This window comes from Chrysochloris asiatica, unplaced genomic scaffold, assembly GCF_000296735.1.
Source record: "Chrysochloris asiatica unplaced genomic scaffold, ChrAsi1.0 scaffold00029, whole genome shotgun sequence".
Classification (NCBI taxonomy): Eukaryota; Metazoa; Chordata; class Mammalia; order Afrosoricida; family Chrysochloridae; genus Chrysochloris; species Chrysochloris asiatica.
In genome coordinates, this window is record NW_006408547.1 from 21,744,798 (window position 1) to 21,758,680 (window position 13,883).

Below are 13,883 nucleotides of genomic sequence, written 5' to 3' on the forward strand. Positions count from 1 at the left end.
AATACTTAGCTATCCAGATGGCTATTTTGAAGACAATAATTTGAAGACAATATAAATATATATTGATCTTACTGGTCCTTTTTGTTCTTTCTGCCAAGGAAAAAGAAAGTACAGTCATCAGCCTTTGCAATTTTATTAGAACTGACACAGAATTTAAAGAGGTGTTGTTTTTGTTGTTAAGTGCTGTTGAGTTGGTTTCAACTCATAGCCATCCTTTATAGGGTTTCCCAGAAGTGGCTGGTGAGTTTGAACCGCCAACCTGTAGTTCAACCGGACTTCGCAGTCCAGCACTTTATCACACAGCAGCACAGCAAGACTCCAGGCTGTATATAAAGGGTTTTGTACAAAATGTCGATCTCACCTTTCTGGGAGGGAGCCATGATGATCAAAGGTAAAGTAACTGCAATGATCTAGCAACATGTATTTTAAAAAGTCATCATTTCAAAAGGGGTCTGCATAGGAAGCCAAGTTCTGAGTCAGTCTTCACTAGCCTCTCTGTGTGTGATGGGGTTGTCAGGGTGTGGGTACCACACAAGCTGGCAGAGGCTGCCACAGGTAGAGCTCCCAACAACAGGGCTTCTATCCGGGAAGACGCATGCTTCAGAGCATCCTAACATGCCCACTTCAAATGCATACAACTCATGAATCAGAGGGTTTCTGCATTGTTCTGGGTTAAACTACTATTTTAAAAGAAGAAGAAAGGGGGAAAAAAAATCACTATGTTCCATGGCTCCTTTTCTTTTACAAATGTCACTTCATTGGGAGATTGCCTCCTCCAACTTCCTTTAAGGCACCACGTAAAAATACTTAGAAATCCCTTTTTACAGAAGGCGATGCCCCTACTGATTAAAAGAAAATTAGATTGAATTATTTTGGGAGACATAATGTCCATCATCAGTTAAAACGTAGGTTGAATGAATTCATTTGCTGGTTTCACAGCAGGCAAATTAGAAGTCACTGGGGGAAAATCCTGTAACAAATCTAATCTCTTTAAAAGACATATATCGCTTTTTTCTTATAATGTTATTCTTTCTCCCATCAACATTTCATATCTCTGTGTGTGTGTGTGCTAAACTCACTCACTAGCTGGATGGTACACATGCATATTTTATTTCACTGTTAATAATTTCATAAAGTTATTAGTTTCTCTTCAAATGTCAGTGCCTCAAAAACAAACTAGCACAAGGCTTGAAGATGAGCTGATTAAAACACTGTCTTGCTCTGGTGAAGAGCTGAGCTAGGATGTTTTGCATTCATTTTTGTCCTTTTTTGTTTCTTACAGTTCTTCCTCTCCTCTAACCACACTGTAGGAAAATATCCTCAGCCATGAATTGCCTGTTTATTATGCTGTCTTCGAAAATACATATTCCATTATGTAGGGAGAAATGAAAAAAACAACAAAGGGAAAACAACCTGCATGCATCTATTTTTAGCAGGTGGTTTGAATAATATACATTTTAGGGTGCTTTGCCTCCCTCCCCCCTCTCTGGCTCTGCTGCCCTTCAATCTTGTCAGCTGTAAAATGGGTCTCTTTTTAACCTCTAATGGATCTATGAGATTAAAGGTGAAGTCATGAATTAGTGTTGCTGACAGCTCAGCACGATGGCCCTGGCAGCAGGGGCTCTCCCTTTGTTTCCGTCCACTCTGACCTCCCGCGCCACTCTCTGTCTGTGGGAACCGGACAAGAAGAATGTAGGGTGGAGTTACAAAGCACAGAAGTGGCAGACCTTGCTCCTGTCCAGAGGGGAACTGACATTCTTCTGCCTGCAAATATTCTGACATCATCCTGGTCAAACCTTCCACAGGAATCCACTGATCCTTTAGTTACCTCTTTTATGCTTTAAAATGAAAATAATGGATTTTCTTACAGAATTAAGTCAACACATTTGAAAGAAAGGTGCTTTGCCTATGTGTGTATACATATATATATACATACATACATATATATATATGTATGTATGTATGTATGTATGTATATATATATTTCTTTTTCTTGTGGGTATAAACAGAAAGTTGCTAGGCGTTGAATCCTGGTTGGAGAATTGGATGACCAGAGTTGAAATTCTGGCGGGAAGGGAAAAATTTTCGATCAAGAAAGCATGTTCAAGTTACAAAGATTATTTCAGGTTCAATAGCAGCTTTAGAAGGGACCTGAAGCAGAGTACAATGCCTGCCAGCTGGGGATCTCAATTTGATCAGTATTTGATTTATAATAAAATTTTAAGATTAAGACCTGGGCGCTGTGGACCCTCAAGATCAGCGGTTCAAATTCACCAGCTGCTCCTTGGAAATACCACACAGGGTCGCTATGAATCGGAACCCACTCAATAACACTTAACAACAACAACAACAACAAAATAGCTGTCCTTGTATTAGAGAGTGCCTCTCCTGAGAATTCTTTCTCAGGTTCTCGGGTTTCTCAGACCTCATCTTTCCTTCAGCACTGAAAGGAGGATCAACAGATTTTTTGGCTACTCTTCAAGTTATCCTGCACAATTCCAAAGAAGAAACTTCAAGACTTACAAGCTCCTCAAGTTTCTCACCCTAACGGGTAAACATTTCCAAAACTAGCCTGCGGGAAACAATACTGTGGGTAACAATGATTTTCACAAACAAATTGAGGAGCTGCTTACTCAGTGTGAATTTTTCTTGTGAACTTTCTACTTACTAAAAACCCTGCATAGCTTAACCTCAAATAATTAGCTGTGTTTTTATTTGGGGACATTTATTTTAAAAAAAGAGTTTTAAAAAACTTTCCCCAGAAGAACAATACCAGTAAAAAGCCCCAAATAAATAGAGAGAAACATCACACCATTTCATACGGTTTTTCCAAAACAACAAAGAGCCAAAGTGTATCCAGACAGCAAAATGTCCTTTTCCCACCTCCAGAGCAAAACGCATTTTTAAAAACTGAGTATGCATCAATTTTATTTAAAAACAAGAAGGAACTCATGGCCCATGATTCTCAAGCTGCACAATCACGTCTCTGCTGCTTGTACGGTGGATAAGAGGTGATTAACATGCATTTTCTTACCGTGAACGGTTAAAAAATTCATAGTGTTCCCTTACAGAAAAGTCCTGTGCACTTCAACTGCTGGCAAGCTCTGTTTCAGTTGTGTTCTTTGTGTTGCTAATAAACAGCATAATGCTACTCTGCTTTCAGGTACGATTTAAAGAGAAATTGAGTTTACAAAAGGCACAACGGGACTGCATCCAGATGTCTTCTGTAGCAAGCAGGACGGGACTGACAGATACCCTCTTTCACACTTTTATTTTATGCAGGAAGGAAAAAAGGGGAAGGTTTTAATAAAATTTCTGTATGTAAACAGTTTTAAAACCAAAACGTTATCCTAATAACATAGTAGATGTGCTTTTTCCAAATACTCTTCATCACCACTGACAGTGTTCAGCATTTATTCCATTACTTATCATGTGTTACAAAAGGAAAAAAGGCATTCAGATTAGTCTTATGTAGAGAAAGGCAATTATCTTACGTATTTTCCAAAACACCTTTAAAATAATCGTAGAAGTTTATGCATTGTTTTATGAAATCTAAAATATAAATTACAAGATTATATTATTCTCTAACAAAACTCCTTTTTGGAAGGTTTTGCAAATATATCATCATTAACTTTTTTTTTTTTTTTTAATTCAGGAATTGTATTCGCCCACATTGATTTTTTTTTCTTCTTAGTACTTCTTCAAACTCACAAAAAGTTACAGGCATCATTATTTTTATCAATGTTACCTCTAATGTAGGAGGTAATTTCTTAGGCTTCCTGTTAAAAAGACTAGAAATATTGAATGGAACAGAAAAAAATTTTTTTTAACCAAAACACACTTCTAAGCCTATTTTAAAATGGTGCTATGAATGCTTCATGTGATGATGATGATGATGATTTTCTGGTTATTATTCTAAACGCAATCGATTTGAGTCTCAGTGTTCATAACCATTACCTCTGTAATGGGAAGGTAAGTTTTTAAAAAATGCAGACAATGAAGAAAAATAGAAAAAAGTAAAGAATACAAATTAAGAGAAACTAAATTTCACTTTTTATTAATTATGGCTTTTTTCCCTCCCTCCCTTTTTTTCATTGTTACGAACGGGAACAGAGACATGAAAGACAGGTGCTGATTTTTCCCCCATGTTATACATCTTTCTGCCTTATGAAAAACACAAGTTACTTCATGTGGTTAATCCGCAAGACCAATCCTTTATACTGGTCCAGTTGAATGTAGTGTGATTATATGCTTCCTTGAAGCAAGCGGAAATCGACATCAACTGAAACACTCAATTGAGAGATTCATAGCTATTTGAGGGACAATTCAATGCATTGAAGAATATTCCAAGAAATGTCTTAAATTCTTTGTTTTCTTACTCGTTCATCTAATTTCATTTCTACTTTTCATAGATAAAATTCAAATACAATTGTGCACTGCATCATCTTTTAAAGAATTCTAATTGCCATCCCCAGAGATTCTCCCAAGCACCATATTTAGGCAAAGTGTACAGTTTAAGGGTTACTGACACCTTTTTTTTTTTTTTTTAATTCTAATAAAGGAAATATACATTTTAAGGACTTCTTTTCATGTTGAAAATGTCTCTAATTTGTACTCACTCACCCATTTCCCGCCACCAAAGGTGGTGGTTATGTGCCGTTGAGTCGGTTCCTACTCAGAGCAACCCTGTGCAGGGTTTCCGAGGCTGTAAATCTTTACGGGAGCAGAAAGCCTCATGTTTCTCCCACGGAACCGCTGGTAGTTTCGAACTAACTGACTTTGAGTTTAGTAACCTGACTCATAACCACTACACTACCTGAGCTCCTTCCCCCAAAAGACAGACAAGAGTAAAATAAGGCAATTCAAGAAGTAGTGAGGAAAAGAAGGCTGTCTGATGATGAGGGAATACAGATCCCAGTCAGAGGGTGTTTACACTCAGCAAGGAAAACTAACAATGGTAGCAAACATCAGACCACTCGGGCCTAACTCTCACTGCTGACTGAAGTATTTGGGCTTCGAGACCTCAAGTATTTAGAGAACTGCCTCAGTTTCCTTCTACTTGCTGTTCCTCTGGGTTCCAGTATGCATGTGGAGAACTAAGTGACATTTTGAGTCATATTAAGTGGGCAAAAATGTTTTGCAGCCTTCAAAGGGAAGCAGTGATTAGGTTGTTTTAAGATTTAATTGGATTATTTTGAAGAAATTTAACTTCTTAGAAGGAATTCCCACGATGGATGTATATTATTTATGCTCAGAGTCCCAAGGATGCCCTGTGCCCCATGGGGTTCCCTATAAAAGAAAGTTGAAATCAGATACATCTCCTAGGTTTCTGTTTAGTGTATGTTACTTCAAAGAAATGTTAACCTCCATTGATCTTAATTCCCATCCCAACTTCTCCAACCTTCCACCTCATTTTTTCACTTGTAACCTCATAAAACAATGTTGTTGTGAAGTGCCATCGGGTCCAACCCATAATGACCCTGCTTAGGGTTTCCGATGAGTGGCTGGTGAGCTTGAACTGCTGACCTTGTGGTTCAAACTGACTTTGCAGTCCAGTGCATTAACCCACAGTGCCACAACAGGACTCTCATAAAGCAGTAAGCACGTACTGTTTTGTGTAGTACTGTTGTTCCCCTCCCCAACAATCTGCCTTCCTCAAATCAAATGCCCAGTGTTGCTGTTAAGTGCTGTAGAGTCAGCTCCAATTCATAGCGACCCTGGTTAGGGTTTCTGAGGAGTGGCTGATACGTTTGAACTGCCAACCCTTGCAAGTACCCAGAGTTGTTGTCATTGTTGTTAGGTGCTGTCGAGTCGGTACTGGCTCATAGCTACCTTAAATACAACAGAACGAAACACTGGCCAGTCCTGGGCCAATCTCACAATCATTGCTACGCTTGAGCCCATTGATGCTGCCACTGTGTCAATCTATCTCCTTGGGGATCTTCCTCGTTTTCACTGACCCTCCACTTTACAAAACATGATGCCCTTCTCCAGAGACTGGTCCCTTCTGATAATATGTCAGAAGAGATAAAGTCTAGCCATCCTGGCTTCTAAGGAACCTTCTGGCTGTACTTCTTCCAACACAGACTTGATGGTTCTTTTGGTGATCCAAGGCACTTTTAATATTCTCCTCCAACATCATAACTTAAATGCATCAAGTCTTCTATGGTCTTCTTTATTCATTGTCCAACTTTCACATGCATATGAGATGAGGTTATTGAAAATACTATAGCTTGGGTCAGGCACAGCTTCGTCCTCAAGCTGACATCTTTGCTCTTTAACACTTTAAAGAGGTCTTGTGCAGTAGATTTGCCTAATGCAATATGTCATTTGATTTCTTGACTGTTGCTTCCATGAAGTTCAAGCAGGATTCTGATGAAAGCGTGAAATGAAGGATATCATTGCTGACATCAGATGGATCTTGGCTGAAAGAATACCAGAAAGGTATTCTACACAATTGACTATACAGAGGCTTTCAATTGTGTGGATTATGACAAGTTATGGACAACACTGTGAAGAATGAGTTTTCCATAACAATTCATTATGCTCATGAGAAACCTGTACATAGACCAAGAGGCATCAAACAGAACAAGGGAACACTGAATAGTTTAAAATTAGGAAAGAGGTGTGCCAGGATTGTATTCTTTCACCATACTTATTCATTCTGTATGTTGAGCAAATAATTTGAGAAGCTGGATTCTGTGAAGAAAAACATGGCATCAGGATTGGAGGAAGACAAATAACAACCTGCAATATGCAGATGATACAATCTTCCTTGCTGAAAACAAAGAGAACTTACAATACTTACTGATGAAGATCAAAGACCACAATCTTCGGTATGGGTTGCACCTGAATATAAAAAAATCCAAAAATCCTCACCACTGGACCAATTAATAACACCAAGATAAGTGGAAAAGAGATTGGAGTTGTCAAAGACTTTATTTTGCTTGGATCAACCATCGAATGTGCCCAGTAGAACTGAGTAAGTGTTTATTGAGTTGAAATCCATATCTTAAAGCTCTGTTTAGCTTAGTTTTGTCTTAAGTCATCACTAGTCAGTGTCACAGAAGTTGTAATAGCAATGAGCTCTTCTTTAATGATAAAGGTGTGTTTTTTCTCCTGCTCCTTTAAAATGTAGGGATTACCCTTAATCCGTTATTTCAACCTGATATATGACAAAGTGTGCAGAGGTTCCCTTTTGAAATCATTAATGTTTACCGCTCAGATTTCATGAGGTAGGCGGTGAGCCTCTTGCCTGTAATATATATGCTAGCTGCATATTCTGTCTGGTTTTTGCGTTTACTTTTTTCTTTTCTGTAAATCAAAATTGGTTGTTGTTGGTGCTAACTGCCGTCGAGTCCATTCTGACCCAGAGCGACCCTGGTTAGGGTTTCTGAGGAGCAGCTGATGAGCTTGTTGTTGTGATGTGCCATGGAGCAGTTTGGTAGTGCTAGGTAAATTGCCTATTGCCATTTATGCTACTTTTTCTTGTTTGAACCAAGCAAAACATGAATTAATGGCCTTTATTTGAGAACCCAAACTAAACCCACTGCCAAAGAGTCCATTCTGATTCATAGCAACCCTGATCCATGGGGATGACAAGGCTATAAATCTTTACAGAAGCAAATTGCCATGAATTTCTCCCATGGAGTGGCTGGTGGGCTCGTGTTGCCCACTTTTTGGTTCGCAACCAATTGCTTTACCACTGGGCTATCAGAGCTCCTCATTTGAGAACAAAGTGAACTAAAACATCAAAGGAACAGAAGAGAGTGCCTTAAAAGCATGTGGGCAGGATTTAAAAGCGCTCTTTTCCCAATTGGGCCCTGTTCAGCGGGTTCTTGTTGCTCTCCATTCCTCTTTGTGACCGAATTCCTCCCAAAGACTTAGCGCTTCATTTTTGGATCAAAATGTTCTTAGAGTATCAAAGAATGAGCCAGCTATCCGTCTGGCTAAGTCCTCAACACAAATTTGCATGAATAATTAAGTGTGGATGGTGATGATTGTTGTCTGAGTAATCACTATTTAGGCTGGAATCTATTCCACATGTGGTCTGCATGCTTCTCTTCACCCTACTTCCCATAACATGTTAGTAGGGAGGGTGAAGCCAGACAAAATACAAAATTCTAAATACGACAAGCATGGGACTGAAAACCACAAGGTCAGCAGTTCGAGCCCACCAATCACTCCGTGGGAGAAAGATGAAGCTTTCTGCTCCTGAGAAGATGTAAAACCTTGGAAACCCTACACAGGGTCGCTATGAGTCGGAACCGACTCCACAGTACTTAACAACAATGAAACAGCATCACTGTACTGACAGGTGATGATTACACAACTCAACAGTGTATGTTGTTGCTGTTGTTAAGTGCCGTCAAGTCGATTCTGACCCATAGCGACCCTGTAGAGGGTTTCCAAGGAGCAGTTGGTGAGCCTGAACTACCGCACTTGCAGTTCAAATGACTTTGCAGTCTGATGCATTAGCCCACAGTGCCACACCAGGACAGTGTATGTAGCTGGCTGTATATAGCTTGTCTTACAGCATAGATGTTCTTATTTTCTAGTGATTCAAGGTAAGTGTATCTTACCTTCTAATTAGTCTAAGTCCCTTTTGTGAGGGGGCATGTCTTAGCCTTCTTTTGTATTCCATTAGACTGGACATAGTGCTAAATTCAACGTAGAATTCTACCAGATGTGTTGTTCATTACTAGATCAAGCAATGTGATGCTCATACCTTCTTCTGTTGGCTAGGGGTGAGTCTGGAGGGCAGTTTCATGGGCTCCCGGAACAGGCAGCAGGTGTGAACTGCAGAGTCTTTAAAAGTTCTCAAACTCCGGAGCATGATGAACAATGTCACAAGTACCGAAACCAAACCCAACCCACTGTTACTGAGTGGCAAGCTCGACTCGTGTTGTTGTTGTTAAGTGTTGTGAGTCACTTCTGACTCAAAGCAACCCTGCACAGGGTTTCCAAGGAACAACAGCTGGTGAGTTAGAACCACCAGCCTTGTGGTTAGCAGTCCATTGCTTCATCAGTTCAAACCCACCAGCAGCTCACAAGAGAAAAGATTGAGACCTTCTGCTCCCATAAAGATTTACAGTCTACATACATTTCCAAGGATGTTAATCTTAACAGCAGCGGAAAGGCTCATCTTTCTTCTGTGGAGTGGCTGCTGGATTTGAACTGCAGACCTTAAGGTAAGCAACCCAATCCTTATTCTTTAGCACCACCGTGGCTCCTTGTTATAAAGACAAACATTGACGATTTATGTTTTGAGGACAGACTGTGAATGCAAGATGGAAGTTAAGAGGCATTTAAGCTATAAAAATGGGCAAAGATGGTAATATTGATTAAAATGTTAAAAAACCAAAAAAATGCTGTCCTTTTTATCCTTGCTAACACAGGGTCAGCCAGGAAGACTAGACATTAAGCAATTTTTTTTTTTATGGAAATAATCAGACATGAACAAAAGTAAAAGGAACAATAAATCCCTAAGCATTCATTACTCAACTTTAATAATTATTACCTCATGCCCACTCTTGTTTCAGCTCAACTCCTATTTAATTCTACTCACAATCCTCCTGGGTTATTTTTTTTGGGGAAAAAATCATACATCATATATCCTATTACTTTACCCACTAAATATGTGTATATCTTGAAAACAAAAAAGATGCATTAAAAATATATAAACAATATTTTTATCACATCTAAGAAAATACAGTAATTTCTTAGCATTGTTAAGTAACCAGCCAGGGAGTCCTGGTGTGGCACTGTAGGATAAGCACTGGACTGCAAGGTCGACAATTCAAACCTACCAGCTGTTCCGCAGAAACCCTATAAGGGGTCACTATGAGTCGGAACTGACTCAATGGCACTTAAAAACAAAAACAACAACAGTCCAGCCAACTTTTAAATTTCCTTGATTGTCTTTCTCATAGTTTATTTGAATCAGAATTCAAAGAAGGTCACATGATACAGTTAGCATATATAACTCTGGAGTCTCTTTTAATCTATAGGTTCATTCTCCATTTCAGTGTTTATTTTCTTGCTATTTATTTAAGAATCAATTTCATGTGTCATGTAGTTTTCTACAGTCTGGATTTTGCTGATTAGAGGAGTTGTTTAACATGTCGCTCTGTCCTCTGTGTTTCTGTAGACTGGGAGTTAAATCTTGAGACTTGATCTGATGCAGGCTTGATTTTGGGAGCCAAGAATATTTCTTAGGCAGATTTATGTATTTCTATCAAACAGAAGTTAGTGTAAAGTTTCAATACAGTGAATAGATCATAGGACTCTTCTACTCATAATCTTAGTAATGCCCAACAGATCATCTTGTTTCTGGATGGATCTGAGGAAGTAAGAAGGTGGAGAAAGATACTGCTGGGTTTGTTGATTGCTAACAGAACTAACTGTGATCGTAGAAACATGAAACCCTAATGCAGTATAAAATGAGCTATCTCAGAAGAAGGAACGGGGGGCTCTCATTACCAACAAGAAAGAAGAAGCAGGAATGGAGCACAGTCTTTGGACCCTAAACCTCTGTGTGTTGAAGCTCCTTGACCCCGGAGACAGAACCAGGACACTGGAGGTGTGACAGGAGCAACTGCAGCAGAACCAACAGCCAGAGTGGTGGGCATCCCATTCCACCGAGTGAGAAAGCTGAGTGCTTTGGGGCAGAGAGGAATGTCCCCAGACACTTAACTGGGGGAAGCTAGGTTTGTTAGAAGGAGCTCTGTTAGCGTAGTGGTTACGAATCGGGCTGCGAACCACAAGGTCAGCAGTTTGAAACTACCAGCTGTTCCGCAAGAGAAAGATGAGGCTATCTACTCCCGTAAAGATTTACAGCCTTGGAAACCCTGTACAGGATCGCTATGAGTCAGAACCGACTCCACGGCACATAAAAACAATAAGGTTTGTTAGAGAACTAGAGCCCATTGCCTTCATGCTGAGGTTTGTGGTGGAATAGAGTGCCCTTTGGGCATGCCACAGCAGAGCTAGAAGAGCTTTGTAACATTTCCAACTAGGGCAGAGGGCAAGTCAAAGGGTTGAGGACCAGAGAGGCACCTGTCTGTGGGCATGGCTGAGGAGAGGCTATCCTGACTGGAAGAACCGTGCCCTGAACACTTCTGACTTTGAGCTGTAACCTAGTAAATTCCCTAATAAACCCTGTAGTGGTGAATATGGTGTCTGAATGCTACGTGGCCATAGCAATGAATTATCGAACCAGTAGAGCAAAGAATTCTGTGAGAGGGATGAGTGATGTCAGAATTGGTGAAAAGGTTGGAGGGTGAAGCGATTCTGAACTCAGCTTCGTAGGAATCAGCCTTGGGCTGGTGCTGATGTTGAGCCTCATTCCCCTTTGTGAAGTTACAGGAGGTTAGATGCTTTCACTTCCAGACCCTTTTTGCAATAATAGATTTCCATTTTAAGATGTTAGCAACCACTAGCTAGGTCCATTAATATATTGGAATTGTAGATGGCAATATTCTAAATCTATTATTCTTTATTTATTAGCTAGGATGATCCAATAAAAAGAAAATTCCATTTTACACTATTAATCTGAGATCGTGTTTGTATTGAAATGTCATTGTTGTTGTTAAGTGCCATAGAGTCAGTTCTGACCCACAGTGACCCTGAATAGGGTTTCCAAGGAATGGCTGGTGAGCTTGAACCACCAACCTTGCTTGCCATTCAAACCAACCTTGCTGTCCAGCTCATTAACCCACAGTGCCACACCGGGACTCCTTATATTGAAAAGGGAGATTAAATTCTTTTTGATACTCAGAGTATTGAATAATTTCCCTAGTAACCTACAAACATTATCAATATAATTTTTTAGTATGATTTTGTGTTCTGAATTCTAATATAGCTGATAAATTCCAATCCATTGCAACTATTAATTGATGTTCAAATTGTTCCATCTCGGGTTCATAGCAACTTTCCTAAGGAGGCGCCTAAGATCTTTTTATACAAACTAGGAGTCCTGGAGTGGTGCTGGAAGAAAAGCACTGAGCCACAAAGTCGGTTTGAACCCCAAGGCCAGTGGTTCAAACTCACCAGCCACTCCTTGGAAACCTGATAAAGGATCGCTGTGAGTCAGAACCAACTCGGCAGCACTTAATAGCAACACCGACAGCATCTTTGATAGCTTCCTTGCTTTGTGGTTAAGTCAAGATATTCCAGGATCGCAGATACACTGCCGCCTTGACACATGTATGACAGCAGCTAGTTCTCCAAGGAGCCTGGTTCCTTCTAGTGAAAATGGTATTTAGAAACCACAGCCTGGGTAGTAAGTGTACACTCTGCTTTACTATGGGGTACTAAGGGTACACATTACTTTACTTCTGAGGTAGTAAGAATACACATTACTTTACTACTAGGTAGTAAGGGTACACTCTACTACTAATACACATTAATGAAGGTACACATGACTTTACTACTGGGTAGGAAGAATACGCATGACTTTACAACTAGGTGATAAGGGTATACTCTACTACTAATACACATTAATGAAGGTACACATTGCTTTACTTATGAGTAGTGAAGGTACACATGACTTTCCAATGGGTAGTAAGAATACACATGTCTTTACTACTGGGTAGTAAGGGTATACTCTACTTTACTACTTTTAAAGTGGGGGTACACATTACTTCTGGGTAGTGAAGAGACACATTATTTTACTACTGGGTAGTAAGGGTACACATTGCTTTACTTCTGGGTAGTGAAGGTACACATGACTTTACTACTGGGTAGGAAGGGTACACATGACTTATGAGAGTGAAGGTACACATGACTTTACTACTGGGTAGGAAGAGTACACATTATTTTACTACTGGGTTGTTATTGTTGTTAAGTGCCGTTGAGTTGATTCTGACCCATAGCGACCCTGTATAGGGTTTCCAAGGAGCCACTGGTGAGCTTGAACTGCTGACCTTGTGATTCAAACCACTTTGCAGTCTGGCACATTAACCCACAGCGCCACACCAGAACAGTCCGGGGATATCCTATTTTACTACTGGGTAGTGAAGGTACACAGTATTTATAGGCCTTTTCAGTGAACAGAACTAGGAAACGTTGTTTTCAAAAGACAAAATATATCATGAATGCCTACCAATATTTACCATTCTAAATCAGGGCCATAAAGTTTCTGCTTAACCTCATTGATTGTTGGTAAGTGCCATCGAGTTGGTTCCAACTTGTTGTGACCCTGTAGAGGGTTTCCGAGGAGCAGCTGGTGGGTGTGAACTGCCAACCTTGTGGTTCACTGTCCAGTGCTGATCCTACAGCGTCACAATGGAGTCCTACATCATCAGAAGTTTTGGTTTTCAATGACATTTCTGTAAATTACACATTTTTCTCTCAACTTTAATGTACATACACATACACACAGAATCCCAGAATTATAATACCAACAGTATGGTTGTTAAAACACACAGTTTTAGATTCTATTTTCAGTTCTTTTTGTCCTTAGAATTTGTCTCACTAGGGATGTGACAGTCAAATTAATGAGTTTTAATGTCACTAGGGAAAGATTCTGTGTTGCTACACTACCAGCTCACCACAAAATCAAGTTCAGTTGTTTCGTTTTGCTTTTGCTCTTTAGAAGTTTTGAATCCAAATTAAATTTTCTTTTCTGATTATGTAAAATATTTACACAGATACAAAGTTAAATCTATAAACAGGATGGCTTCTGACTCACGTTGTTGTTGGTAAGTGCCATGGAGTTGGTTCCAACTCATAGCGACTCTGCATAGGGTTCTTGAGGAGCAGCTGTGGGTTTGAACTGCCGACCTTGTGGTTCACAGTCCAGTGCTGATTCTACAGTGCCACACCAAGATCCCTCTGACTCATTGTGACCCTGTGTAGAGTTTCCGAGGAGCAGGTGGTGG